We start from the raw sequence: 26877 nt of genomic DNA, 5'->3' as shown, positions 1-26877 counted from the left end.
AGCCGCCCAAGATATCGCACCGGGGCGGGGCGCCCGGGCGGGCGGCGGGGCCACCCCGGCCACAGCGCGCGGCAAGAGCACCCCCGCGCGGCCGCCTCGCCCCCCGGCCCGGGACGGCTCTGCCCGGGGCCCGGGGTCCGGGGTCCGGGGGTCGCTTATGTCCCGTCGCCCTCGGCGACCGGAGAGACTATCAAGCGTGTTTCCTCGCGTTTTACGGGGAAACTGATGCCCGTGCTCCAGACCCTACCGCCCAACTCCAGAGACATTCTCCAGAGGTGCCAGCTCCCGGGCTGGACACTTGTGCCACCTCTGAGCCCAGGACAAACGGGGGCAAGGGTAGAGTGTCAACAGCCCCAGCCCTAGCCGCGGGCCACCCCTCGCGGCCGGGCCCGGGAGCCCTGTGGCACACGTGGGTCGGGCCCGGCTCATCCCAGCCGTGGTCCCGGGTCGTCTTCTCCACGTGGAAGCAACAGCGCACTGGAGCCGGCCTAGAGGACTCCACCCCCGGCGTGTCACTGCGAGTCGTACGGTGAAAGTGTAGGTGTCCCTGGCGCTGCACCTCGCACTCGAGGCTCGAGGGGGTACGTACCGGGGGCGGCTCCTAAGTGCCGCGGCAGCATCCGCGCAGGGGACAGGGCAGCGGCCGCGACGGCGGCAGTGGGGCTGGGCTCAGGTCGCGACCCCCGCGGGCGGCCGCCTCCGTGCGTGGGCGACAGCGGCCCGCTCTCCTCCTCCCTGCGGCCGGTCACCGGGACTCCAGCTGCCCGCGTCCGCGCTGCCCCCTTTAACTTTCCGTCCACCTCTCCTGCTGCGGGGTCCCATCCCAGACCCCCCTTCACGTGAACGCGCCCCGCAGCCAATGGGCGCGCCCGGACCCGAGCCGCTGGCCAATGGGCGCGCAGCCCGGCCCTGAGCGCACCGGGCCGCCACGTGATCGGCAGCGCGCCCGGAGTGACAGGCAGGAGGCCAGGGTCTGGGAAGGGGGCGGTGGGTCACCGTTTCATCAGGAGCCCGAGGCCAGGCGCCAGGGGGCAGAGGCAGTTCCCTGCAGAAGAGCGTCCCCTTACAGGGAGAGGGCTTTTTATAAAGTCGGTATTGGGGCCGAGGACCAACACCCATGGCACTGAGTACCCCAGATAATTTGAGAGTTGCTCGGGTAGGTATATTTGAGATATTAACTGACTTGAATCTGTTATAATAACTGCTGAAATCTACAGGGCCTCTGTGACAACTCTGGTGCACCTTGAGGTCTATAGGGAATGATGACCTTAAAAAAACCCAAACCAAAAAAAAAAAAAAAAGAAGAAAATGACCTTAGTAAAGTTTGGATCAGAGGTTCCTCCGCCCATAGGAAATCAATTTATATGTAAATTGATCAGAGCTAGCCACGTTAGGGATAAGGCTCCCAACTTTGTAGTTTTAATGACCAGTAAACTTATAGAAAGAATATTGAAAATAGATATAGGATTGCCAACTTTTTAAAGTGCCAAGTAAAGACCTTGAATTTAAACAAAGCCTACCATCTTCCATTACCATCCTTTTATTTATTTATTTATTTATTTATTTATTTTTAAAAGTACTCTTTAGGGGCAATAACAACAAAATGCAGGAAGGGCATAATCTCAGAGAAAGGCCAGTTCTTCACACTGGATACGTTTGCCTTTATGAGAATTCACCATGTTGAATGTGGCATTTGCGAATTTCTGCTCTAAGGGGTGTAAGATCAGCTTCGAGTTTTACTAGGAATGCAAGACTTAATACTAATTAGTTGCAGTAATCCCATGTAAGCCTTCAGCCCTATAGAGCTTCCCAAGCGCAGTTTTCCCCTCTGAAGGATGAAGACTTCCTTCTCCTAGATGGGCAGATCTGATAAAGGACCACCTGGGAAATCATACGGTGGTAGGCGGTTGGCAAACAGCATTTCTATGCAGTATTCCCTGTGCCAACTTTATACCCCCTTTTGTTAGCTAAATGAGTAGGTTGGAAATTTTTAAGCCAGGTGCTGGCTAAGTTTTTCTCAAGTGTAGTGAGCATGCTCAAAGAGTGCACAAAGACCAAGAGCCAATAGGTATTGCAAAATGTATGCAGGCAAAGGGTGATCTGAACCAAACTGGGAAGGAGTTAGGACAGTAAATACAACTTTAGGGCATTAGGGTTTGGAAGCATTTTTCCTACATAGATCTAGGAAACCATGGGCAATAATTTCCCCTGTGGTTTAGGTGACTATTTCAGACCACGAGAGTGGGGCTAAACTTAGTTGTGGCACACCACAGCCTTGGTGGGTAGGAGTGTGGCATCTGTGAGTTTGAAAAGAGCACAGTCTTCTTTGCAATCAGAATAGAGCTGGGGTGCTAGCTTGAGGTGGGGGTGGGGGGGTGGATTGTCACAGCAGAAGACACAGCAGTCCCGAGCCCCAAAAGCTGAGAGCTGGACCCATCCTCAGCATCTTGCTTCACCTCATTTTATGGCAAAAAAGGGTGAAAGTGAAAATGAAAAATTTGAACCCCTTAGTCAATGCACACCACGTTCCTTATATAATACCTGGCATTGGATTTCAGCCTTAATTTTGTTTAATACCCTCTCCCATAAACCAGAAAACACTAGTAACTAAGCAGAACTAATTATTATTCTTCCATAAACTGTCCTTTTTTCATGGCTATCAGTGATAACGCTGTCTTCTTCCTTGCACTTAGGCTCATCTGTGGCTCCTTCAGTCCTCTCTTATTCATTCATTCATTCATTCAACACATTATTGAGTAACGACCATTAGCCTGAATGCTGGAAATGGAAAAATGAGTGAAATATAATCCTACCCCAGGAAGCTCATAGGCTAATAAATAATGATTTGGGATAAATATATGGAAGGTGAGTCTCTGTGTTTGGGGAGTTAAGAGGAAGATTCTGTGTGTTTAGCAACAGGAGTGGCTGTGGAATGGGGGAGGTCAGAGGACGCTTCCAGAGTGACCACTGAGCAGGGTACTGGAAGGAGGAGTCACAGTCGAGGGGGGATGGGAGGGAACATGGCAGAAATTGGCAAAGACTGCAGAGGTCTATAAATTCCCCAAAGAATTGCCACTCTGCTGATTAAAACTTAGGTCCCCTTTCTGGCTTAAATATTAGACAATGTTCCTTTATATTTGTGTTAACATTAGCCTTCTGCTCATCCAGAAAGTCCTTTCAAATACTGCAAATATTTTATCTCTTTCTCAACTCAGTGCAAAACAGCTCAAACCTAGGTGGTCCTGTTCTCATGCAAGTTTTGGGAAGAGAAATTGTTATTTTTTTGAGTCTTAATGTTGCTTCTCTTAGAATGAAAATTATTGCAGAATTAATCTAAATAAAAATAACCAGCATCAGAAGTCAGACTAAAGAAGAGAACATTCTTCTGCTTGATCAGAATAGAAAGTGGGAAAGACTGTTTCCAAACTGCCTAAGTCAATTTATATTTAGACGAGTGAAGTTGTTTGCACCTGTCAGAGCCGCAGACATGTTCTGGCGCATTATGTTACCTGGGGCCCGGCTGCCCCTCTTTCAGATTCAACTGACATTGACTTGCAAGGTCATGTTTTATGGGGACAAGCAGATGGATATGCACAAAAGAACTCTATAAGCCTCTGTGTATGGAGAATGTGTCCTTAGCATATGAGATCTTGAGTAGTTTACCCGCCAAATCTTCTAGAGCCCATGAGAGCTTTTTTTTTCTCTCTGTTGAGGCTTTTGAGTTCCTGGGTGAGGTTGGTAGAGAGATTTACTCTTTTAAAAAGCTGAGCAACTGTAGAGCTGTTTTTATTCCACACTTTCATACTCCGTGCAGGGCTTTGTATGAGTTTTATATAATTTCTTTAATTTGTATTGTTTATTATTTTTTATGATTACAGTTGACCTTGAACAACTAGGGGGCTGGGGTGACAATCCTCTGCACAGTCAAAAAAAAATCCCTGTATACCTTTTGACTCCCCCCAGACTTAACTACTAATAGCTTACTGTTGACTGCAAGCCTTACTGAAAACACGGAACAGTTGATGAACACAAATTTTACATGTTATATGTATTAGACACTGTATTCTCCCAATATAGAAAGCTAGCAAAAAGAAAATGTGATTAAGAACATTATAAGGAATGAAAATAGACTTACTATTCATTAAGAGGAAGTGGATCACTCTAAAGGTCTTCGTGGTCATCGTCTTCACTTTGAGTAGGCTGAGGAGGAGGAAGGAGAGAAGGGGTCGGTCATGTGTCAAGGCTGGCAGAGGTGGAAGAAAATCCGAGTATAAGTGGAGCCATGTAGTCCAGGCCAGTGTTGTTCACGGGTCAGCTGTATAAAACTAACTCAAGGTCATTGTAGACACTGTGGAAAATATAGGAAAATATAAAGATGAAAATAGAATCCCCAATACCCAGTAATAACTACCAATGTAATTCATTGTATTTTCTTTCAGTATTTATTTTGTGTATAAACCTTATATTATCAGGATCATAGTGTATATATATACACATATATAGGTTAATATCTTAAGTTTTATTCATGACTGTTGCTCATTTTAAGTGTATTAGTGTTATAGTTTTTCTGACATATGCTTTTTTTTTTTTTTTTGATGAGACAGAGTCTTGGTCTGTCACCTGAGCTACAGTGTAGTGGCATCACCATAGCTCACAGCAACCTCAAACTCCTGGGCTCAAGTGATCCTCCTGCTTCAGCCTCCTGGGTAGCTGGGACTACAGGTGCAGGCCACCACACCTGGCTAATTTTCCTATATTTTGTAGAGATGGGGTCTTGTTCTTGCTCACACTGGTCTTGAACTCCTGGCCTCAAATGATCCTCTTGCCTTGGCCTCCCAGAATGCTAGAATTATAGGCATAAGCCACTGCTCCTGGCCTGACACATGCTTTTTAATGGCTGCATAATTTTCTTTTATATAAAGAGACCATACTTTATTTAACTATTTTCTTACTGTGGGACACTTAGATTTTTTTCCCAAATTTTCTCTAATGTAAATATACTTTAATAAGCATCTTCATATTTATATCTTCATCCACATACCTGGTTATTTCCTATAGCCCTATTTTCCACAGAGTATAGATATTCTTCAGACCTGATTCATATTGCCAAATTGTTTTTTTGTTTGTTTGTTGTTTTTTTTTTGTTTTTTTTTTTTGAGACAAGATCTCTCTCTGTTACCTGGACTGGAGTGCAGTGGTGTCATCATAGCTCACAGCAACCTCAAACTCCTGGGCTGGAGTGATCCTCCTGCCTCAGCTTCCCGAGTAGCTTGTGACTATAGGCACTCACCACCATGCCTAGCTAATTTTTTCTATTTTTAGTAGAGATGGGGTCTCGCCCTTGCTCAGGCTGGTCTTGAACTCCTGAGCTCAAGAAATCCTCCCACTTTGGCCTCCCAAAGTGCTAGGATTACAGGCATGAGCCACTGCACCCAGCCCCAAATTGTTTTTAGAAAGGTTAGTATTGATTTTTCATTCCTGATACTGGGGAAAATTAAGTTAAATAATCCTAATAAGGTCTTGGTGTGTGGACTTTGGGCAAATTATTCCTCGTCTTGCAAAGTATGAGAATTTTTACTAATGGATCATATACTCTGTTCCTCGGGTGAAAATCGCTGCATGCCTTATCTTTTGCTTTAGCTTTGAATCTCGAAGTACACAGCCAATTTGTGTTATGAATGGGGACTTCATAGCACATATTATTGACTTAAATGGTATTAAGTGGTGGCTGACCATCAAGAAGGTGGAGAAGCTGGAGACTGGTGAATACCACCTTGCCACAGGCTTCAAAAGCATTAGACAGAACCCAGTATATATTTATATTCTTTGCTCATTCACCCTCTGTTCTTGACTAATGTGGTCATAAATTATATTTAAACATGTAACTCTATAGACATATGATGCAACATAGAGCAAAATTGCATCCAGAATTTCAGGACAAGTGGCATGCACTTCTGGGAGGAGAAAGATATGTTGAGCTGCCTTTAGGATTGTGACCGACCACTTGGCCATTGCATGCCTGGTAACTTAGGTCTGGGATGTTTCTGTTGCATGCCTCTGAAGTCAAATGACTTGGAGACTGCAAGCAACTCAGGGTTTGTATAAGCAATTGTATTTCAGCTGGTTCTATCCTGATATTTACAAAACTGCCTGGCGTGTACTTAGGAACACGCAATGATGTCTATTTATATTAAGAAAACAATGACTCACTTGAGGGATGAAGGAAAGCAAACTAAGTTTTTAGGTACAGTGATTCCTAAATGAACACCACTATGTTTTCCAGCAGTCTTTAATTTTCTGTCACTCCTCTTTTTCTTTGAAATCTTAAGTCAGAAGCTGACTGACTTCATGGTTTTCCTCGCCATCATTTGATACCCTCTAGAGAATTACAAACTTAAAGACGGCATTCTTCCTTCTCGAAATCCATGTTAAAAATTTCTCCACGCAGAGCCATGGGCTGTTTTGGTGTTAGAAGTGAGCAGTTAAAAGTGGAAGTCACATGTGTTGAGAATATTCCTCTGTTGCACCTTGCCCTGCTTGTGTGCCCAAGGGAACACACATATTGGAGGGCAGCGGGGGGGGGGCAGCCATCGTCTAATGAGGTTATTATTTCTCTACGTATAATAAAAACGTAGAGGACAATAGTGCATTTGTTATGAAGGCTACTCAAGTTTATTATAAAATTATGGTTCACCAGAAACAACAACCCGATAACTAACTGTGAGTATGAGTCTTACTTGGTACATAGCCAGGGCTGTAAAATACACAAAGCAAACTTGGCCATTGTTTCCATCTAAACCTTAGAGATTGCTGTAACGATTATTCAGCCTTAACAAAGATGGTTGGCTCCAGTCCTGTTTTCCTCCTGTTAATTCCTTGGTCATCTTCAAATGCAAAGTCCCCCCAGTGCAGGGTCCTTTGTCTTCTCTTAATTTTTCTTGTGTCTGAAAAGTATAGTGATTTATCCTTTCTTCCTCAATTTTGATGCTCGTACTTTTTTTTTTCCTTCCTCTTTTTTTTTTTTTTTTTTGGTATTGCTCCTTAGTTTATAAAGTCTAGAAATTTCTCTCTCATAAGATTAGCAAATGAGTAATTCTCTTTCTCACTTTCCTTTCTTAGAAATTGTCATTATTCATCAATGTTTAGGAACAGTCCCAAAGATGGTTTATAAGAAAAAGAAACATTACAAATATATGAGGAAGTTTCTGACTTAACTTCCTGCTGAAATTCCTGGGAAGACGGAGACGAAGATGAAGGCTCACGTACCCCTCGTATCCTGGAAGCAATGAATTGTAGTGGTTCAGAGCTTGGACATCTTGTGGTCCTGGATAAGAATGTTGACTCAGCCACAGTAGGAAGCTGTGGACCTCGGGAAAATTACCTACCGACTTTGTGCCTCTGTTTCCCGATCTGTAAAATGGGGATTCCAATGCCTGCCTGGGGGGGTTAACCTGAGGATTTCCTACAATGGTATTTATGTATAACCGGGATGACTTGCTTCACAAAACCCACGTGCAAAAAAGAGCACATTTCTTGATTACTCTGAATGTTATATATAATATAACAAAGTCTGGATCTGAGCCCTCCACTTTCCGAGGACTGCAAGAAGCTTAGTATCAGTTGGCGTGTGCAGCTCACAAAAACTGGGGACAGGCCCTTTGTTCTTCGACTCTGTGGTCACTGCACTCAGCACTGCCCCTGCTGCAGAGCAGCCTCTGTGGAGATCGAGTGGTCACCACCCTCTGGAGCTGCTGCTCACGGTGGGCTTTGGTGACACCAGCTTAGCAGCCCTGATGTGAGGTTCACGCACCCCCATAGTGAAGCCCCTTCTAGAATGTCACACTTGGGCAGGGTGTCGGTGTCTGTCACCTGCAGAAACTTCAGTCCCACAGCTCACAGATCCTGGGGATTCACCCCCTTTCTGGGCTGGATCTTTCTGCCAACCCACAGAAACACCAGGCTCCGTCCCCTCCTTGGACAGTCATGGCCGCTTCCTGAGAGGACCCAGAACCCCCAAACCAAGGCTCGTATGGAGGCAATTTCTTTAGAGGTTCCTGGAACACAAAGGAGCTGTCAGCACTTCTTTGGGGCTAAAGAGCCAAGACCTTAGAAAACAAAGACCTGTCTTTTCCTCCAGTGGAAAGTGTTGGAGTGTATGAGAATGCAACACAATTCACATGCTGACATATTTGGAAACTATTAAGCACACGGCAAATATTCCAAAGGCATCACTAGTTTGCCAAGTACCCCCTCAATGGAGAGTAGGTGAGCCGACCTCTGAGACAGGTTTACTACAGGAAAAAAGAAAAAAAGAAAATTTAGGTCGGTGCGGTGGCTCACACCTGTAATCCTAGTGTTGGGGTGGAAAGCCTAGTAGGTGCTCACGGCCAGCTGGAGAGAGATTTCTCATGCAGAGATGAAGATATAAAAGTAAAAAAAAAAATTATTTTATCTTCTCAGGAGAGACAGAGAGGGAAAGAGAGCAAGCAGAAGGCGTGGCATCTCAAAGAAAGAGAAGGGATGCCAGCAGTGAGGCCAAGTGGCTTGCGGATTTTTGGGGGACAAAGAGAAAGGGAAAAAAATAGCAATTGTTATCAGTTGAAACAGAAATGCCTGTGGAGTAATTAGCAGGCAGTTTCAAGACATCAAGTTGTCCACCTTTCTTGTTTAATCTGTTCTCGGAAAGGAGACTTGGTTATCTCTGAGATGTGGTCAGGCTTATCACAGGAGATGTAATTTTGTCCCTGAGATATGGTTTTGGGCAGGAAAGGAAGGCCTGGAGTTTGTCCCCCTGCTGTTCCTTGGGAATGTCTCAGGAACACCTTGAGGCTGTAAAACAAATTCTAAAAGCAGTTTCTGGAAAATGTAAAGAGAAAGATTTGCATTTTGGGCTCTTTTCAGTTGTTTGTGAAAAACAGAGTCCCTGCAGGGAGCCTGCTTGCTACGGAGAGCAGAGAGTAGCGAGAGCTCAGGGTTGATCTTTAGATGTTACTGGGGAAATTGTAGGATTTGGTGTTTTCCTGTTATTTTTGCAAGGCCACTCCTTTCACTAGAGCCCCGGGAAGCGGAGGTGGGAAGATTGCTTGAGCTCAGGAGTTCAAGATCAGCCTGAGTAACAGCAAGACCTTGTCTCTACAGAAAATAGAAAAAACTAGCCAGGCATAGGAACGTGTAGTCCCAGCTACTTGGAGGCTGAGGCAGGAGGATCGCTTGAACCCAGGAGTTTGAGGTTGCTGTGAGCTATGATGACACCACTGCCCTCTAGCCCAGGCGACAGAGTGAGAGTCTGTCTCAAAAAGAAAAAGAAAAAAAGAAAAGAAAATTTTAAAAATATCTTTGACTACAAGAAGACATGGTCTAAAAATTATGGAAAACCACACACAGAGAAAAAACTCAGATGAAAAGTTAGGAAAAGATATATTGTCTACTGCCATACCACCCTGAAAGCACCCGATCTCGTCTGATCTCAGAAGCTAAGCAGGGTTGGGCCTGGTTAGTACCTGGATGGGAGAAAAGATATAAAGACAGATGAGACGAGAATGGATGGCAAAAAAAAAAAAAAAAAAAGCAAGAATTAAAATCCCTCGTAGTTAACCTTGAGAGGTTTTCTAGGATGGACAGGAAGAGAACATAGAGTTAGAAATGATGAGGGAAAACAAGTAGATACTGATAGATAAAGAAGATCCAAAGGAATCCAATGTAAGACTGATAGTATTACTAACAAAGAAACCAGACCAATAGAAATAAGCGATAATAATGTTATTGAAGAAAACTTTTCTAAGCTGGAAAGAGACCCAAGTATATTGACTGACTGGGCTCACAAATTCCAGGTAAAATCAGTTTTTAAAAACCCACACCTTACATGCATGTGGACAACATTTTTAAGTTACAAAGACCAAAAAAAAAACAAAATGCTGCAAGTATCCAGGCAGGAAATAACTACCCCCACCCCAAACAAGTTATGCAGGAAGAAGAAACAGGAGACTGACTTCTCACCTCTTTGCAGTACTAATGATCAGAAAACAATGGAGAAGCATCTAAAAGAATTTTATATTCTCCCAAGTTGACTTTTGTGTGTACATGACCTTACTTCCTAACGTTTCTCAGTTTTCTTACCATATTTCTCCCCACATTACAAAATATAGCAATGAGACTGATTAGTATTCACAAAGAGTAGTTATTATATCTTATCCACCATGATAATTTTCATTTCTTGATGAGATTCTAAAATCACACATAAACATCTATTTTATGCCTCAGCATCTCTGTGCGTTTTAACCTTGATTTTAACGATCCTCTGATCTGGCAGTGATCGTGTTATTTGCTGCTGAGAAAAGAGATCTCCCTCCCAGTGGCTTCTCTAACCCGCCTCTCCCACGCCAGGGGTGGCCCTATTCCTTGCCACTGGGAATTTATATTTTGTGGGCGTAGTGTTTGCTCAGGTGGAAGAGCTTGACACACCAAGTCTTTACTCCTTAAATTTCCTCCAAATGTCAAGACTTTAGTTTGTAAATCATATCAACAAGCCACAGAGTATTAGAGTTCAAAGAACATTGTGTCTTCTCGTCTAGCAACCTCCATTTCCGGATGAGGACACTGACACCCAGAAAGGAGTCATCATCACTCATGTAGAGTCACAGATTCAGATGCTGTTTGACTTGGGCCTCATTAGGCCCCTGGTTTCCCTGCACGCACCGCCAGGCTGACACCGAAGGGCTGGATTTCTTGACAGGCTCAAGTGAGTCAGTCTTCACCGTGAGGATGAGGTCCATGAGCGCTTGTGCCCAAAGCCCGTGGAATGGCCAAAGGCAAGCCAAGCCCACCTAATCAAAAGATCAGTGAATTTCCAACAATAAGTGGAGACACCCCTTTAACACAACACCTTGGAGCAACTGAAGAATTCGTTATTCTTCTATAATGGATTACTCAAGGTATTCATTGTAGAAGAGTTCCGGGACACAGGAGACATGCCCCCAGCCAGTTCTTCAGAATTCTTCAAAGTTTTGACTTTTATGGGATCTAGTAACAGAAACTTTTCCTTTCTAAGCGAGAAGAGTTGGCTCACGATACCTGACATCCCTTTGTCCAACACTGGTCCAAGTTCGGGCGACAAGGTCACCTCCTGCATCTGCAGATTCCGTAACATTTGTATGTGGTACTTCGGTGAGTCAGGAACTCTTTAGGTTGCAGAAGGGAGGAGCCCCACTCCAACCAGCGTAATCAAACAAACAAGAAGAAAAAATGAATTGGTTTGTAACCAAATACCAGGAAGGCAGGGGTGGAGTTGGTTTTAGGATTAACGCCTCCACTCGCAGGGAACGTGGCTGCTGGCTTGGGGCTTTCCCCATGGGAGGCCACAGCTCCTGCTTTGCTTGAGTGGCACCAGCCAGCTCTCCGATGACAAAGCTGATGTCTCACCTGGGCTGCTGACAGTGCACAGAGATCCATCTCTTTCTTTTTTTTTTTTTGAAACAGGGTCTCACTGGTCTCCCCAGGCTAGAGTACCCTGAGTCATCCTAGCTCACAGCAACCTCAAACTCCTGGGCTCAAGTGATCCTACTGCCTCAGCCTCCCCAGTAGCTGGGACTACAAGCATGCACCAGAATGCCCAAGTAATTTTTTCCATTTTTAGTCGCCTGGCTAACTTTTTTCTATTTTTAGTAGAGATGGGGTCTTGTTCTTGCTCAGGCTGGTCTTGAACTCCTGACCTCAAGTGATCCTCCCGCCTCAGCCTCCCTGAGTGCTCGGATTACAGGTGTGAGCCACTGCGCCCGGCCACAGAGATGTACATTCCCTCTGCCTGTCCAATAGAGCATGAGGACATCATCTTGGAGACTTGAACTTGAGTGTCTCCTCCTCACCTGTAATGACCCCACAATGAATTTGTTCCTCACCTGGTACCAGGTGAACCTGTTCTCTAAGCCCTGGACACACCATCCTGCCCTCGTGCTGGTGACTGTCTTATCTGGGGGAGGGGAGAGAGACTAGCAAGTCTCTTTCCAGCATCAATGCTACTTAGAGAACAGAGTGGAAAGGGGACATCTTCCAACTGCTGTTGGGAACACAAAATTCCCAGGAGGAACACTGAGGGCCAGAGGGACACTCAGACTGTTTCCGTGCTCGCCACGCTGTTGAGGCACATCTCCTGTCACACAGCTAAGGAAAATAGGCAGGAAATGGCACAGGGCAGATACAAACAGTAGCCATGATATTATCTGTAGCGGGTTGCAGTTAGCGTGCAGTTTGCTAGCTTTCTGTTGTTACTGCTGCCTTGGATTTCCAAGCAAGGAGGAAAGAAATTAATAATTCCCCTACTCTGTCTGCCCCTTGGTCGTGACCAAGTCGACTTCTGGAAGGTGCCGGACGCTCTGCGGCCTGCCTCCTTGTTCGGGAAAGACCACCCGAGAGCACAAGTACTTAGGAACCTGCATGGTAACCAGGCGTCCGTGGTGGAGGCTTTCTCCTCTCTCAGAGCCCCTTCCAGGGGACATGTGGTTTCTCTCCCCTCCCCCACCCCAGATAAGGCAGTCACCAGCAGGGGAGGGGCAAGATGGTGTGTCCAGGGCTTGCTTAGGGAACGGGTTCACTTGTCACTGCAGGTGAGGAGACACCCAAGCCCAAGTCTCCAAGATGATGTCCTCGTGCTCTATCAGATGGGCATTGGGAACGGACATCAGCCTTAGAAGGTGCATCTCTGTGCAGTGTCAGCAGCCCAGGTGAGGCCTTGGCTCTGTCATTGGTGAGCTGGCTGGTGCGACTCGAACAAAGTGGGAAACAAGGGAACCCAAACTCAGAGAAGTTAAGTAACTCACCTAAGATCACACAGCAGTGAATGGCAGAGTCTTGATTCAAAGTCACATCTGTCTGACCCCAAAGTCCAGGCTGTTGCCCCCACACCAGCCTGCAGTTCAATGCAGCCAGATGGAACAGGGTGACAGCCCCGCCTCGGGGGTTCCTTGTCTTGCCTCCCCAGTCTGCTACACTGAATTTTAGGGCCTTCCTTGGGGCCCCAGCAGAATAAGTTTGGGGGATTTTGCAAACACAGCCCTGGATTCAATTTGACTGCCAGGACAACCACCTCATTCACAGGAGGGTGGTAATGAAAGGGTGATTAAGTTACCCGGGGGCAGGAAGGAAGTCCAGGGAGGTGCAGGAGGAAACCACCGGGCTGGAGACCAGGAGGAAGAAGGGACGCTTGGGGGAGGCAGGTTTCGGAGGTTTGCGCTGGGAAAGAAGGGAAAGGCTGCACAATGGATGAACACGTGCCAAATATCTGTTTCCAGGAGGAAGCCAGACATGGAAAAACGTCCTCCTACCCCAAACACTTTTCCAGTACACCCGCGTCCTGAGACAGCATAAAAAATAAATGAACAAACAGCCTGCTATAATGCAGCGGCAGTGGGAAATTTTATAGGAAACCCCGGAAGGAATTCACTTTATTCAAAACCGCTTTGGGCAACTTGTCTGGGGTGGGAGAGTACCTGGAGGCCAGGGCAGCTAGACGTTGCTGGCGTCTCTGGCTTTGTCACACCTGGGGGCACAGATGCTACGATGAGCAGAAAGTGTGTAACACGTGGCTCCGTGGTTTGTGGTGGGGAAGAGGAGGCTCCTGGGTGACTGGGTCCCACCCTCTCATCCCCAGCCAGGGCTGGCGCGTGTCATATGGCGTGTTAAGTAAGTGACTCTTACAGGGTGTCAGGAGAGGATGTGATCAGGAGCGAGGAAACACTTTGCCATCTCGGACTTCTGTGTCCCAGTGACCTTTCATACCTTGAGTACTTCTGGGATCTCAAAACAGACTATTTTCTCCAGGGGGTCATACCAGCCTCAAAGACATCTTGCCAAAACAAAAATTAACTTTAATTCTAATTTAAAACATGAATGTGTGCCATCTGGCATTTTGATGAGTAAGAGGATACGTTACAGAAGCAAGTAATTTCAAGGCTCCAAAAATCACTGGAAAGATATGAGTTTAGGGTTATAGGGATTCTGGAGAAACCATCACTGGGATAAGCGTCCCTAGTGCTTTTGTGGTCTTTGGAGGATCTATATTCATTCGTTCATTCAATACGATCTATTGATTGCGTAGATACACCAGATGCTTTGTGAGGGCAGAGGCTGCAGAGTGGGTAAATTCTGCAATGTTGGTGCTCACCATTGGACCGGGAAGTGATTGTAAACAAATCACTACAGGTGGACGTGTTAGATTCTTTAATATCACGATGACTGGAACCGCTGGACTGAACCCAGAATGTAACCACCCAAACGCGCCATGTCCGTTTTAATCCCTACAGCAATTAAGCCGTGTTTTCACAGTCACTGAAGCAAACCAACAGATGGTTGTTTAATTGTTTATAAAACCAAACATTAACTACCGCGATTGGCAGCGTATCTCTTCTCCTGAAGCCTCTTGAAGCAGACAGCAGACAACACTCTGGCAGATGCTGAAAAACATCCAGAGGTAAAAGGTTGAATCTTGGAATTCGGCTCTGTCACTGACCTGCTTGGTAACGGGCGTCAAAGCACAATATGGAGAGATGGCGCACGAGTTTCACAGCAGTGTTGGGTGGAATGACTAATGGCTTTCCCTTGCTTCTTATATAAATGTTAAAATGGAAAGCTACTCACAAAATCCCTTTCTAGCAATGAAGGGCCTCTACCAAGTCACATGCATTGGCCAGAGATGTGCTCAGGGAACCTGGCCCCATTCAGAAAGGGAATGGACAGTCTTCTTGGTCTTGGCCACATTTTAACATCACCCTGTGTTTTAGCTTAGGAAACTTCAGACTACACAAACACTGTTTGTTTTGATATAGTGGTCATTGCAGTGATGGGCAGGGCACTTATGTCTGTAATAACCACATCAACACCACTCAGCTTAATCCTTGGAAATGGACGACAAGCTATTACTAAACCATAAAAATCACAAATTGGGCATGCTGCCCTAGAGACACCTCCAAACAATGGGAAGCAGCCTGAGAGTCACAGAAGTCTCTTTACTGCCCGGCTGTCACCACCATTCCCCAACAGATTCAAAGGTTTTGAAGGCTACCATTTCCAGGCATCTTGGTCTTGGCACTGTGGCCATTCACACATCGAGGGAGCCAGACACTCACCCTGTTTCTGAAGGACCCAGGCTGAAGATTCTGCCCTCAGTTTGGTAAATATCTACTGACCAAGAGAGTGCCACAGCCTTGGCAGTCTCCCCCCACCCCACCCTGGGAAACAGAGAGCTCCCACTGCAATCTTCCTTCCCCAGCAGCTTTTTCCTTACCTTCCTGGGTTCAATGTCAATACCAAACGCCTAGACTTTCGGACTCCAGGAGTTCAATACAAGAGAGAATCAAAACAGAGCAAAGAATGTAAAAGCCTGCTGGGATAAGAAAACAGGAGGTCTTGCGACCAGGTGAAGTTTGAGGGCATCCACTTGGTGGCAGTTGGAGTGTGGGGTGCGAGCAGATGCTGACATCCGGCTTTCTGTTGAAGGGAGCGTTGCACTGGGAGCCGGGAAATTGAGGCTGTAATTGCTGAGTTCTTAGTAGCACTCTGTGATGCTATAATCCATATCCTGAGAAATAAAAACAATTAGATTTGGAGAAGCAGTTTGCAATTACATTCTTTCTGTGGATAAAATTTTACTTAATTTCCCAACCCGGCTTGAAGGATACAATAAGCACTGAATTTCTAAGATCCATTAGATTGGCCCAGATGCAGTATGAATTTTGTTTGCGTATTCCACAGCTGTTTTTGGTAGGCATTGGGAAAGCTTTGCAAAAAAAAAAAAGAAAAAATTCCCTAAATGCAAGTGGCTGCTGATGTTGGAAAAGCATTTGTCAACACAGAACAAGATCTGCCTTCCTTCCATATTCATGACATTTGACATAGACACATCAGATAAAACCAGAGGTGGCCTGCAGGTGGTTGGGCAGAAGGAAATGTGCCCTGCAATGGGTCAGGCCCAGAAATCATCCCAGCTCTGGCTCTGTCCTGGGTTTGACCTTGGCGAGTGGCTTAACTTCTGCAGTTCCTTCATCTGGAAAATGAGAGTCCTGCCCCCGGGCACTCGAGTGGAGGGAAAGTCTGTGATTCATCTGCAGCCAACCCACCTTTACCCCCAGATTCATCAGGCTGAGTTCTCATCAATAATTTATATCCACCTGCAGGTCAGCTCTGCATAGGATCAAGTTTCCTCTTCTTGTTCTGCGTCTAGTTAAATTAAAATTCCCTGGTCCCTGCCTTCGAATGACACCACCCAAAGTCCGTAAGTTTTAGAGGTCGGAGTTGATGACATCTAAGGTGCTTTCAAAGTCTAAAATTTCTAGGAAGAGGACCATAAATATTAATTAAGTGCTGGCAGCTCTCAGGATTTCTTAGTATTCTAAGAAAGATGCCAGTTCCCTCTTACTGTGTACCAGCGAGGAATTTGGATATACCTGCAGATCTGGTTACTGTATCAGTTGGGCCACATCCAAAGGCCACAACAGTCTGCTTCCTGCATTTTAAGTGTGTCTTTACTGAAAATTCTGATGAATACCTGAAGAGTTCGGTAAACTCCTGGTCAAAACCAGTAAAGTCAATGGGTAAACTTGAAAACTGTGACAGTTATGATCTTCCCTGAGTGATCAAGCAGACATCAGCGTTGGGTGCCGAGCCATGCATTTTTCCAAATGCAATGAGTAGCCGCAGAAGGACAGAGCAGGCCAAGGGGGAAATGTCTAGACCCCTCCCAGAGTTGAGCTTCATTTGGAGCTGCTTCCTTTGCCCAGGAATGGGTAGGTGCTTGGCTCTTGGGCTCCTAGATTTTTCTTCCATTCTTGTGTCCTTTCCTCTCTTGTCCCCAGGCTCTGCTTTCTCTGTCTGTTTCTCAGAGGGTGGTATTCCCCTAGATTCACCCTCTTCCTTCATCATTGTATTTACTTTTCCAAGGCTCATCTGTTTCCTGGACTTACCAATGCCTTGGTTGCTGATGAGAGCTCTACATCTCCCCAGAAGCTCATGCCCAGGTGAAGAAGGCAAGAGTCTACCTGGCCCCCACCCAGGACAGGCTGCTTGCAGTCTAGGGCTTGGTGAATGGTACCATCGTCCGCCATGTTGCATGAGCTACAAACCTGGAACCACCTCGGGTTTCTTCTCTCTCACCCCCTGCAGGTGACTGAGTCTTTTCCCAGACACTTGCCTTCTCCTCTCTGCCACCTTCTCTCCATCTCAACTGCTGCTGTTTCAGTTTGGACTTTCATCGTCTCTCACCTGGACCATCTTCATGGCATTATGGGTCTTATTGCCGGCCCACCGCACCCTTCCCACAGCAGTCATGGTCTCCTTTGTCTGTCTTTTCTTGACTCTACAGATGAGTCCTTCATTTCCAACCCCAGGGCCTCCTGACATCTCGTGGCTGTTTGCACACCTTATATGTGGCCTCATATGCTGCTTCCTCTGCCTGGAGAGCCTCTTCCTTTGTCTGTCTGGTGGGCTCTTATTCATCCCTCAATACCCAATTCAAGTTGTACCTTCTCTGCAAGGATGACTTTCACCCCAGTCCGCCCCCTTCTCCACAAGCCACGCTCACCTCTAACACTTACTGGGGTTTCTCACGCCATTGCAGTCAGACAGCAGCTGGGGCCGCAGGGACCTGAAGATTCACTCACTCTGATGTTTGGCACCTGGGCTGGGAACAGGTATCTCTTTCTCCGTCTCTCTGCATGCCTTGCATGCTGACATGGGCCTTGCGTGTGGCAGCTTAGAGCTCCAAAGGCACAGAGAGAGAGAGAGAATATGAGACAGAATGATCCTGCCTTTCTGACCCGCTCTCAGAAGTCATGGTGCTTCGCTTCTGTAATGCTCTGTTGGTCCAGGCGACCAACAAAGGCTGCCCAGGTAAAGGGCAGACGACATCGACTCTGCCTCTTGATGGAGGAATGGCAAGATTCTGCAGCAGCATGAGAGTCTGGAAATATCATGAGCGTTTTGGAAGATACAACCTTCCACATCTTCATTAACAAGGCTTTGTCCTACTGTGAGTTCTTGCTCTCAAGGAGAGCAGCAGCCGTCTGTCACCAAGCCGGCCTTGCACCTGCAGTGTACTCCACTAAGTGCGGCCGAGGAGTCCAACATCCTAGCTCTACCTACGGATTGTTCATTGGTAACAGTATATATTGCATGCTTTTTAGAATGCCAAGTCCTAGGGACAGAAAGCACTAATAAAATGCTCCCCCTTGCCAACTTTCTGGTGTCCTTTATATATTATAAAGTCATACATGGATATTGAAGAACATTTAAGAAGAAAAGAAAAACCATCTTCTAGTACAACTGCTGTTGGTCTTTGCATATATTTTCTTCTTGGTTACATAAAACATGTCATCTTAACGATGCCGAATATAACCGCTTTTATCCTGCTTTTTCTGAATAAGACCCTCTTCTCAATGCTAGCAGCTAGGCTGCTAAAAGGCAGAGCTAGGATTTTTGCGGAGTATTCCAAAGCCAGGACCATGTTAACAAATCCATGCAAATGAAGGCTTTGTGTTTTGAGAAATCTTCAGGGCTTTGTTTGTTTGTTATTCTAAGATGTCACCAGCCCCCTCCCTCTTTTCCCACCACACAAACCTACAGAAATATTGTCCGCCCTGGAAAGGGCTAATGATATGCTAATAATTGAGAGTCCTCCACCACCCACATAGGCCCAATTTCTAAGGAGTCGCTGTCCAGCTGAGCTGCCCACTCCTCCTAAGGACACAGGTGGCCTCAGTGGGTCACAGGCAGAGAGCTGTTGCTGGCCCTGCCTTCCCTTTCCTTGTTTTGCTTTTTTAGTTTTCTTCAGTGCTGCTTAGGGAGAAGTTGTTTATTTGAGCCTCGGGCCCTGCTTCATTTTATCTTTTAGGATCGTTTGAAGGAGTATTGCACCTGCCGCCAAAGGAGCCTTTTTTTTTTTTTTTTGCTTTGTTTGGATATCAATCATCAATAAATAAAATCATAAAAATCTAAGAATAACTTCTTTTTTTTTTTTTTTTGAGACAGAGTCTTACTCTGTTGCCCGGGCTAGAGTGAGTGCTGTGGCGTCAGCCTAGCTCACAGCAACCTCAGACTCCTGGGCTCAAGTGATCCTCCTGCCTCAGCCTCCCAAGTAGCTGGGACTACAGGCATGTGCCACCATGCCCGGCTAATTTTTCTATATATATTTTTAGCTGTCCGTATAATTTCTTTCTATTTTTAGTAGAGACGGGGTCTCGCTCTTGCTCAGGCTGGTCTCGAACCTCCTGAGCTCAAAGGATCCACCCGCCTCAGCCTCCCAGAGGGCTAGGATTACAGGCGTGAGCCACCGCACCCGGCCGATATTTTCAAAATGAGCATAAGCAAAAGCAACAGGAAAGGAGTCAGAGAAAACAAAGATTTAAAAATTGGCATTAATCCTTGGGGCCGGGCGCAGTGGCTCACGCCTGTAATCCTAGCACTCTGGGAGGCCGAGGCAGGTGGATCGTTTGAGCTCAGGAGTTCGAGACCAGCCTGAGCAAGAGCGAGACCCCGTCTCTACCAAAAATAGAAAGAAATTATATGGACAACTAAAAATATATACAGAAAAAATTAGCCGGGCATGGTGGCGCATGCCTGTGGTCCCAGCTACTCGGGAGGCTGAGGCAGGAGGATCGCTTGAGCCCAGGAGTTTGAGGTTGCTGTGAGCTAGGCTGACGCCACAGCACTCACTCTAGCCCAGGCAACAGAGTGAGACTCTCTCTCTCAAAAAAAAAAAAAAAATTGTTTACATTTTCTTACAACAAAGATGTAAAAATTGTTTGGAGTCTAAGGTAAAATGTCTGAGCCTACCTATCCAGGTAGAAGCACAGAAGGAATTTAAACACCAGCCCTGGGGGAAACTTTAAACTACAAAAGCTACCTTATGGCCCTGAAGACTTTAGCTAACTTTTTGTAAGTCTTGTCCTTCGGGACTTCCTAAGCCCACATAATAGGGATCCCCTAATTTCACAATCCGAAGGACAAGTGGGCTGCTATTCTATCCCCTCCTGGCATCGCTACAAAAATCCTTTGCCTATGAAAATCTCACAGAGCTTCTGCCTGTTTTGTTGAGGTTCCAGTGGAGGTCTTCACATATTAAATGGGTTGGTACAAGTGTTGATACCCGTGTCCAGCACCTAGTAAGTGCTGTGTGAGTGTTTGTCATTGTTATTTCTGTTCGTCCAAGGGTGGCTGGCCTTGGTGATGGGTAAAAGGTTTTCAAGTCCGAGTTCATCCATCAGCCCCGAGTTCCTTTTCTTACATAAAGAGAACTGTGCTTTTAAATGTCCACCCGTGAAAAGCGAAGAGCCCCAGGAGTGTGAAACCATATATCCGCACACATAACAAGCCGTCCAAACACACGGTTGGCAGTGGAGACATCTTTCAGAGAGGCTCTGTGCTCGCTAACACAACCTAGGGTCTGTTCTAATAAGGCCATTCCTGTAGGGCTTCCCCAGCCGTATAACATTTTAGATTTCCTGAGACTGCCAGCCTTCCTCTAAGTCTAATGCAACCCATTGATTGTTTCATTTATTCAGCCCCTAATGTGTGCAAGGCAGGAGGCCAGGGGATGTGTGAGGTATATAAGATCATTGCAATAAGACTGAAATTATTATGCACCTATTAAGTGCCAGGCCCTATACTATGTGCTTTGATTCCATGAGGTTCATTTTATGCTCAGAGTAGTTTTTAAGGTAGGAATGATTAACCTTATTTTATAAAAGGAGTAACAGATTAAAAAAAGGCTGAATACATTTTCCAAGGTTATGTACTAATGGCTACTGGAAGTACAAGTCAAACCTTCATCTTCATCTTCTACTTTAAACTGCTTTTTTTTTTTTTTTTGGAACCACTATAGATTCCTCCCCTGTCTTTAAGGAGACCACAGCCTTGGAGAAATAATTGTTTTCTTATTGCTTCAACATCCTGATATGTCCTTAAATGGGAAGATTTTGGTTGAAAATAAGTAACTAGATGGTATTTCTTCCTTGATTGAATAGCAGATGAGATTATAGATTTTTAAAATTATTTATAACTTATTTTTATTATAATAGTAATTCATGCTCACTGAAGAAAATTTCTCACATGCACAAATTTATGAATATGAAATAATTAGCCATACTCGTATTATCCAGAGACAATGTTTGTGAATGTTTTGGTGTACACTTTCTCATCTTACTTACAACTGATTATTAGTTACAAGGTTGGGATCATATGGTATTTTTATCTTTACAATCTACTTTTCTAACTTAACATTATATCATAAATATTTCCCTGATATATTTAAAGAGTAGTTTAAATACTTAAATATTCTTTAAAACAGAATTTTGACCATTTGCTAGTGTTTTATCTCATGGATATACCATCTTTTTTTTTTTTTTTTTGAAACTGAATCTCACTCTGTTGCGTGGGCTAGAATGCCATGGCGTCAGCCTAGCTCACAGCAACCTGAAACTCCTGGGCTCAAGTGATCCTCCTGCCTCAGCCTCCCAAGTAGCTGGGACTACAGGAGCACACCACCGCGCCCGGCTAATTTTTTGTTTCTATTTTTAGTTGCCTGGCTAATTTTTTTTATTTTTAGTAGAGACGGGGGTCTCGCTCGCTCTTGCTCAGATTGGTTCGAACTCCTGAGTTCAAGCGATCCTCCTGCCTCGGCCTCCCAGAGTGCTAGGATTACAGGCATGAGCCACCTCGCCTGGCCTACCATCATTTTTTTTTATCTATTTCTTAATTTCTCTGCTTCTACAGAGAGGAGTGTGCGTTTTGTGCACTGCACAAAGGCTGACACTTGGCTGGTGCTGTCCTGCAAGGCATGCATGTGCACAGGCTGCAGCAGGGCATTAGCCTGTGTTCTAACTGGCACAAAGGCTCCGACAGAGGTCAATCACAGCCTCCATGATAGATAATAGTAGTTTGCTGAATCAAACACAGAAAGTTTTTGAGTATCACCTGCTGTTGGTAATTTCTACCAGCAGAACCCACTCTCTCCTGCATTAACTTCTGTGCCTCTTTCTTCAAATTAAAAAAAAAAAAAAGAATTCTTACATTATTGTAATTCATTTTTTTTAAGAGTCGAGGTCTGGCTATGTTGTCCAGGCTGGAGTGCAGTGGCTGTTTACAGGTGCATTCATGGCACACTGCACCCTTGAACTCTTGAGCTCCAGTGATCCTCCCACCTCAGCCTCTTGAGTAGCTGGGACTACAGGCACAAGCTGGCGTGCCCAACTTTTTTATTTTTGTAATTAATTATCTTTGTGATTAATTCCATTGCACCATTTCTTAATAGCACTGCAGTTACTTGGAATCATGGTTCTGCAAGTGATGAGAGATTTTTCTATTTCTTCTTTATTTCCACAATGCAATGCCATGGGTACTTTAAACATGGCTAAAAATATACAACCATTGAAGATCATTTCTAACAATGGCAATTATTATTGATCTGTTGTATACCGAGAGAGTCTACACAATAATGCCAGGTCCTCAGGTGTATATAATTCCAGGGAATTCATGTGACTTTTGTACATTTGAGAGACGTGATTGCAATGCTGAACAGATGCTGAACTGTCCCCAAAACTGGTGTCAGGGGGGACAGAAGGTCTTCACAGTTGTCTGGTGTCCTGCTCCATTGTAGATGATAATGCAGAATTGTAAGGGGGAAAACTAGAGGTGGTTATGATGATTGTGTTTAGATTAAGAATTAAAATGACATTCATTTTGGGAATGTTTCTCTACTGCCTTCACCATGGGGAACTTCTTGGACAACAAACTGCCTAATACATATTGCATGTCCTTGAGTTTTGGCTAATGTACCAATTTCTTTATTAGAACAACCATTTACATGATATAAATCTGCTCGGAGCACTGCTTGGAGGCCAGGCGCCCTGGTCTGGGATTACTGCTGCTGTTCTGGCCAGCATCCGGGAGCAGGCCTGGAAGGGTTTGCATCTGACAGTTTTAATCCTCCGCTTTGGAGCAGAGAGAGCTTGCAAATGTGCACATCCGTGCTTGTCGCTTGCCTAGGGTCAGACTTTCATTTCCAACAGGAAATGCTGGGGAAGTTGAGATGAACCATAAATTAAAAGAAAGTTTAAAGCATGAACACTTGTGAGTAGACTGCAGTAGTGATAGCAGCTTAATGTTATTCTTCTACCCAGGAGGATGCGTTTTAGATGTTCCTAAAAGAAACCCACGGCAGTAACCATAGTCTGTGAATCAGGGTGGAATCGTGTCGTTCCTTGAAGAAGCTCACCTTGATTTCAACTCGATCTATACTGCAATAATAAGGATTGACCTTCATTTAGAAAACTGGCGTAAGACAAGCATTCTAAGTCTTGCTAAATTGTTTTAACAGTGAAGTGAATGAGAGAGAGAGAGAGAGAGAGAGAGAGAGAGAGAGAGAGAGAGAGAGAGAGAGAGAGAGAGAGCAGCCTCACTATAGCTTTTCAAGAATAGGTATAAGGAACTTTCTGTTTGTTTTCTTTTTGGCTTTTTAGTCTTGTAAGGATTGCATGTCTAAGTGGGAAGAGGACCTGGGCTTTGGGTTTAATTTTGAGATAATGGACACAGCAGAAAAGAAAAGCCACAGAATAAAATTTAGAGTCATTTATGGGCTAAGTGACTTCGGTAAGTCATTGCAGCTCTTAGAGCCCCCGTTTCTGTATCTGTAAATAGGGAAAGAAAGTTTTCAGGAGGATTAAAATGTGAATGTGCTATAGCAGTGTCGGTCACTATGAATACAAGAACAGGTGCGCCTCCTAGTAACCACCACAAGACAGGGTTGGAAATCTTTCCTTATTTATTTATTTATTTTTATGTTTTGTTTTTAGAGGTGGGGTCTCACTCTGTCATCCAGGCTGGAGTGCAGTGGTGCAATTATAGCTCACAGCAGCCTCAAACTTCTGAGCTCAAGCGATCCTCCTGCCTCAGTCTCCTGAGTAGCTGGAACTACAGGTGTGGGCCACCACGCCTGGCTAATTTATTTTTATTTCTTTTAGAGATGGGGTCTTGCTATGTTGTCCATGCTGGTCCTGAACTACTGGCCTTAAGCAATCCTTCCAAGTCACTGGATTATAGGGATTAGCCACCACAATGGCTGTACGGAATCATTTCTTGCCCCCCACACCCCAGCTCGCTCTGTCACTATGCACTGCACATGCCGAAAGCCAGGGAGCCTGGGCTCTGCCACTTAGTTACCGCCTGTTAAGACCAAGAGAAAATCATAGAAACCCCCAAATCTACTTGGGGCTCAGCTTTCTCAATAATAAAATGAGAGGGAGGGTCTAGAGACTGTTCAGGGTCCTTTGGGGGACAAAGTTCTGTGAGTCCAGGGATAAGTGCCAGGAACTAACGAGTGAGATTCTCCTTCCTCACCATGGGAATCCGAAGGGATGATGACTTAGCACCTAGCCCTTTGGCCAATTCCACTGGGCTGTTCCCTTGCCAGTTTCCTTCCCTCTTTGGTTCCAACCTTTTGATTCTGAGCTGTCGGGAGGTTGATCAATGACACAGTTTGCTTGGCTCATTTCATCGATATAAGGCACTAAAGAGCCACTTTTGCTTTTCCTGTAAACAAGCACTTGTTTATGAGCCCACAGGGAATCGGTAGACAGTGTTGTGTTCTCTCTCAACACACACAAATACACACACACACACACACACACACACGCACGCACACAGTGATGATATACTGTTAGATCCAAGAAAGAAGATGAGAATGAGTTTTACTTATTTTAAACCTGCCATTCAGACCTTTCCCTTGGGCAGGGTTACTAGAGCTGTCACCCTAGGCCCAGAGTGACTTTATTGGGCAATGCCTCTTCCTTCTCTTTGCTGAGTAATGTGATTATAAAATCCAATTTTAAACTTTCTGCCTTTAATGATATCCAGGGGGCCCATGAAAGGCTTCAGCAATGTAACCTCCTTCCAAGTGCTTTGTCCTGGGCACCTACCATGGCTGAGTCGCCCTGCCTGGCTGTTCTCGGGATGGAAGGCAGCATGCTGCGTTTACTGTGCGATTGTTTGCAGAGTTAAGGGGATGCGTACATATGTGTGTGTACGTGTTTCCAATCACAGAAAGTAGGGAATAAATAACTTACCCAGATTTTACCCTAAAGTAAAGATCATTGACTCAGATTTCAGAAGGGGCAGAAAATTCTTTGTCTATTTTTTCTTCCCCATGTCCATGGACAATGTTGTCATCTCATGGGACATTTCAGTAGCGTTTCTATGTAAATGGCTTTGGCTCTAACTCTGCCCCCTCTACTTGGGGACACAGGACAGCAGAGTCATATCGCTGGAAAGCCATTTGGCGAAGGCCCTGCTGTCAGCCTGCCTTCTGCCCACGTCCATCCGAAGACAGTCTCTCATCTGCAACGCTTCTACCAGCCAAGACAGCACCAACGCGTTTTCCTCATTGCCTGCTGTGATGTTGAACAACAACTTGTGTTTTGTGTCTCTGATATAAAATGAGGGAAGGACAGAGTAATAAAAGATGAGTGGGTCTTCCCACATAATAGCCATTTCTTAAAAGCCTAAAGCTCCTTGCAAAATAATGCAAAAAGGCAAGACTTAACTGCTTAACTTCAAATCCAAGATTTGCGCTGGGACATCAATGGTCAGCTTTCCTGGCAACTGTACGTTATCCTCCTTAATCAAACTCTTTAACCAAAAATACCCCCCTGTTTCTGATGGCAGCATGTGTAATAAGACCTTTTATTGCAATTATGAACATGGGATACTGGAAAATATCTCAGCTACGGCAAGCCAAACTTTAATGCTATACTCAGGAATTCTCTTATTAAAATGTGCACACACACTCCTACTTGAGATTTATTGGTATTTTGTCTTGTTGTGTTAAGTTCTTAAGCTGATTTTTGATATTACTCTTGTGGCATTTTAAAGCTTTTGTGCTTAAACTGCACATTCTTCTGCAAGCATAGATATTTCAAGATGAAGTACTAGCATTTTATAGAATTTCAAAGAGATGGGTGGCTGAATGATGAATGAATGTATTTACTGTGTAACAGAGGAATAAAACTGGGCCAGGGATTTGCTCCAGAAACCAGATTTTAAAAAATATTTTAATAATATATTTTAACATTTCTCCCTCGTTGGAACCATGTATATATCTAGTAGACTGTACTTTGCCCCTTATTTTTCTTGAGTTTGAATCAGAGTGACAGTTTGGTACTACCAAGGTGGCATGCCCTGGCTACATTACTCTCTGCCACCCTTTAGGATCTGTTGGCATCTGAGGACATTTCAATGGCTGTAAGTCTTGGCTGTTTTGAGACTCTCATTGTGTCTCTTCAGGACCTTCAAAGATGTCTTCAGTCCTTTCCTTGTTTCCCGGCCGTCTCGGTCTGCCTGATCCATCACATTCTGACCTTGAACAGTTCTGACTTCAGTGTTGAACCACAATCCAGCAGCAGATCTTACGGAATGTTGCAATAGCAGGAAGGATTTATAATTGTTTGTGCTTCTCATCAGGGACTTGAGCAGCATTTAATTCAGGACGATGTGCTGTGCTCCAGCAATGCCGATCTGAAAGAGGCAGGAATGGAGACAGACTGATTTATCTGGGGCCATATGGTTCGAGTCTAGAATTTAGCCAGACATGGAATTTTTTTAAAACATGATTTTAATACAATCCACACTTTCTCCTTCACCCACACTTCTGTCTTCTGCATAACTTTGGTGAAGCACAATCTATTAGTCATTCAATGAGAAAGAAAAGCCATGGAAAAAATCTAACACGAATCGTATGTGAGTTAATGCTTGAACTATTGAAAGCGGAAGACATGTGCCTAAATAAAAAACTCAACCTTGCAGCAAATTAAAAGTATTGATTGAGCTTTGCAAGGAAGGGCTTCT

The 26877-nt window shown here is 45.0% G+C and overlaps 1 long non-coding RNA gene across 2 annotated transcripts in view; it reads left to right on the top strand.

The window, feature by feature from the left end:
• Nucleotides 1-62: 62 nt before the first annotated feature.
• LOC123626464 overlaps nt 63-26877 on the top strand; it is a 69750-nt gene continuing 42935 nt past the window's right edge. The window contains exons 1-3 of one of the 2 annotated variants that reach the window (XR_006730858.1): nt 63-581; nt 2694-2865; nt 7120-8209. This is a non-coding gene — a long non-coding RNA (uncharacterized LOC123626464). Of the gene's footprint in view, nt 582-2693; nt 2866-7119; nt 8210-26877 lie in introns of those variants that run through there. The other variant, XR_006730859.1, reaches the window with a different exon arrangement.

The sequence above is a fragment of the Lemur catta genome, chromosome 22 (assembly GCF_020740605.2).
Source record: "Lemur catta isolate mLemCat1 chromosome 22, mLemCat1.pri, whole genome shotgun sequence".
Lineage (NCBI taxonomy): Eukaryota > Metazoa > Chordata > Mammalia > Primates > Lemuridae > Lemur > Lemur catta.
This window is presented reverse-complemented; position numbering and strand designations above follow the sequence as displayed.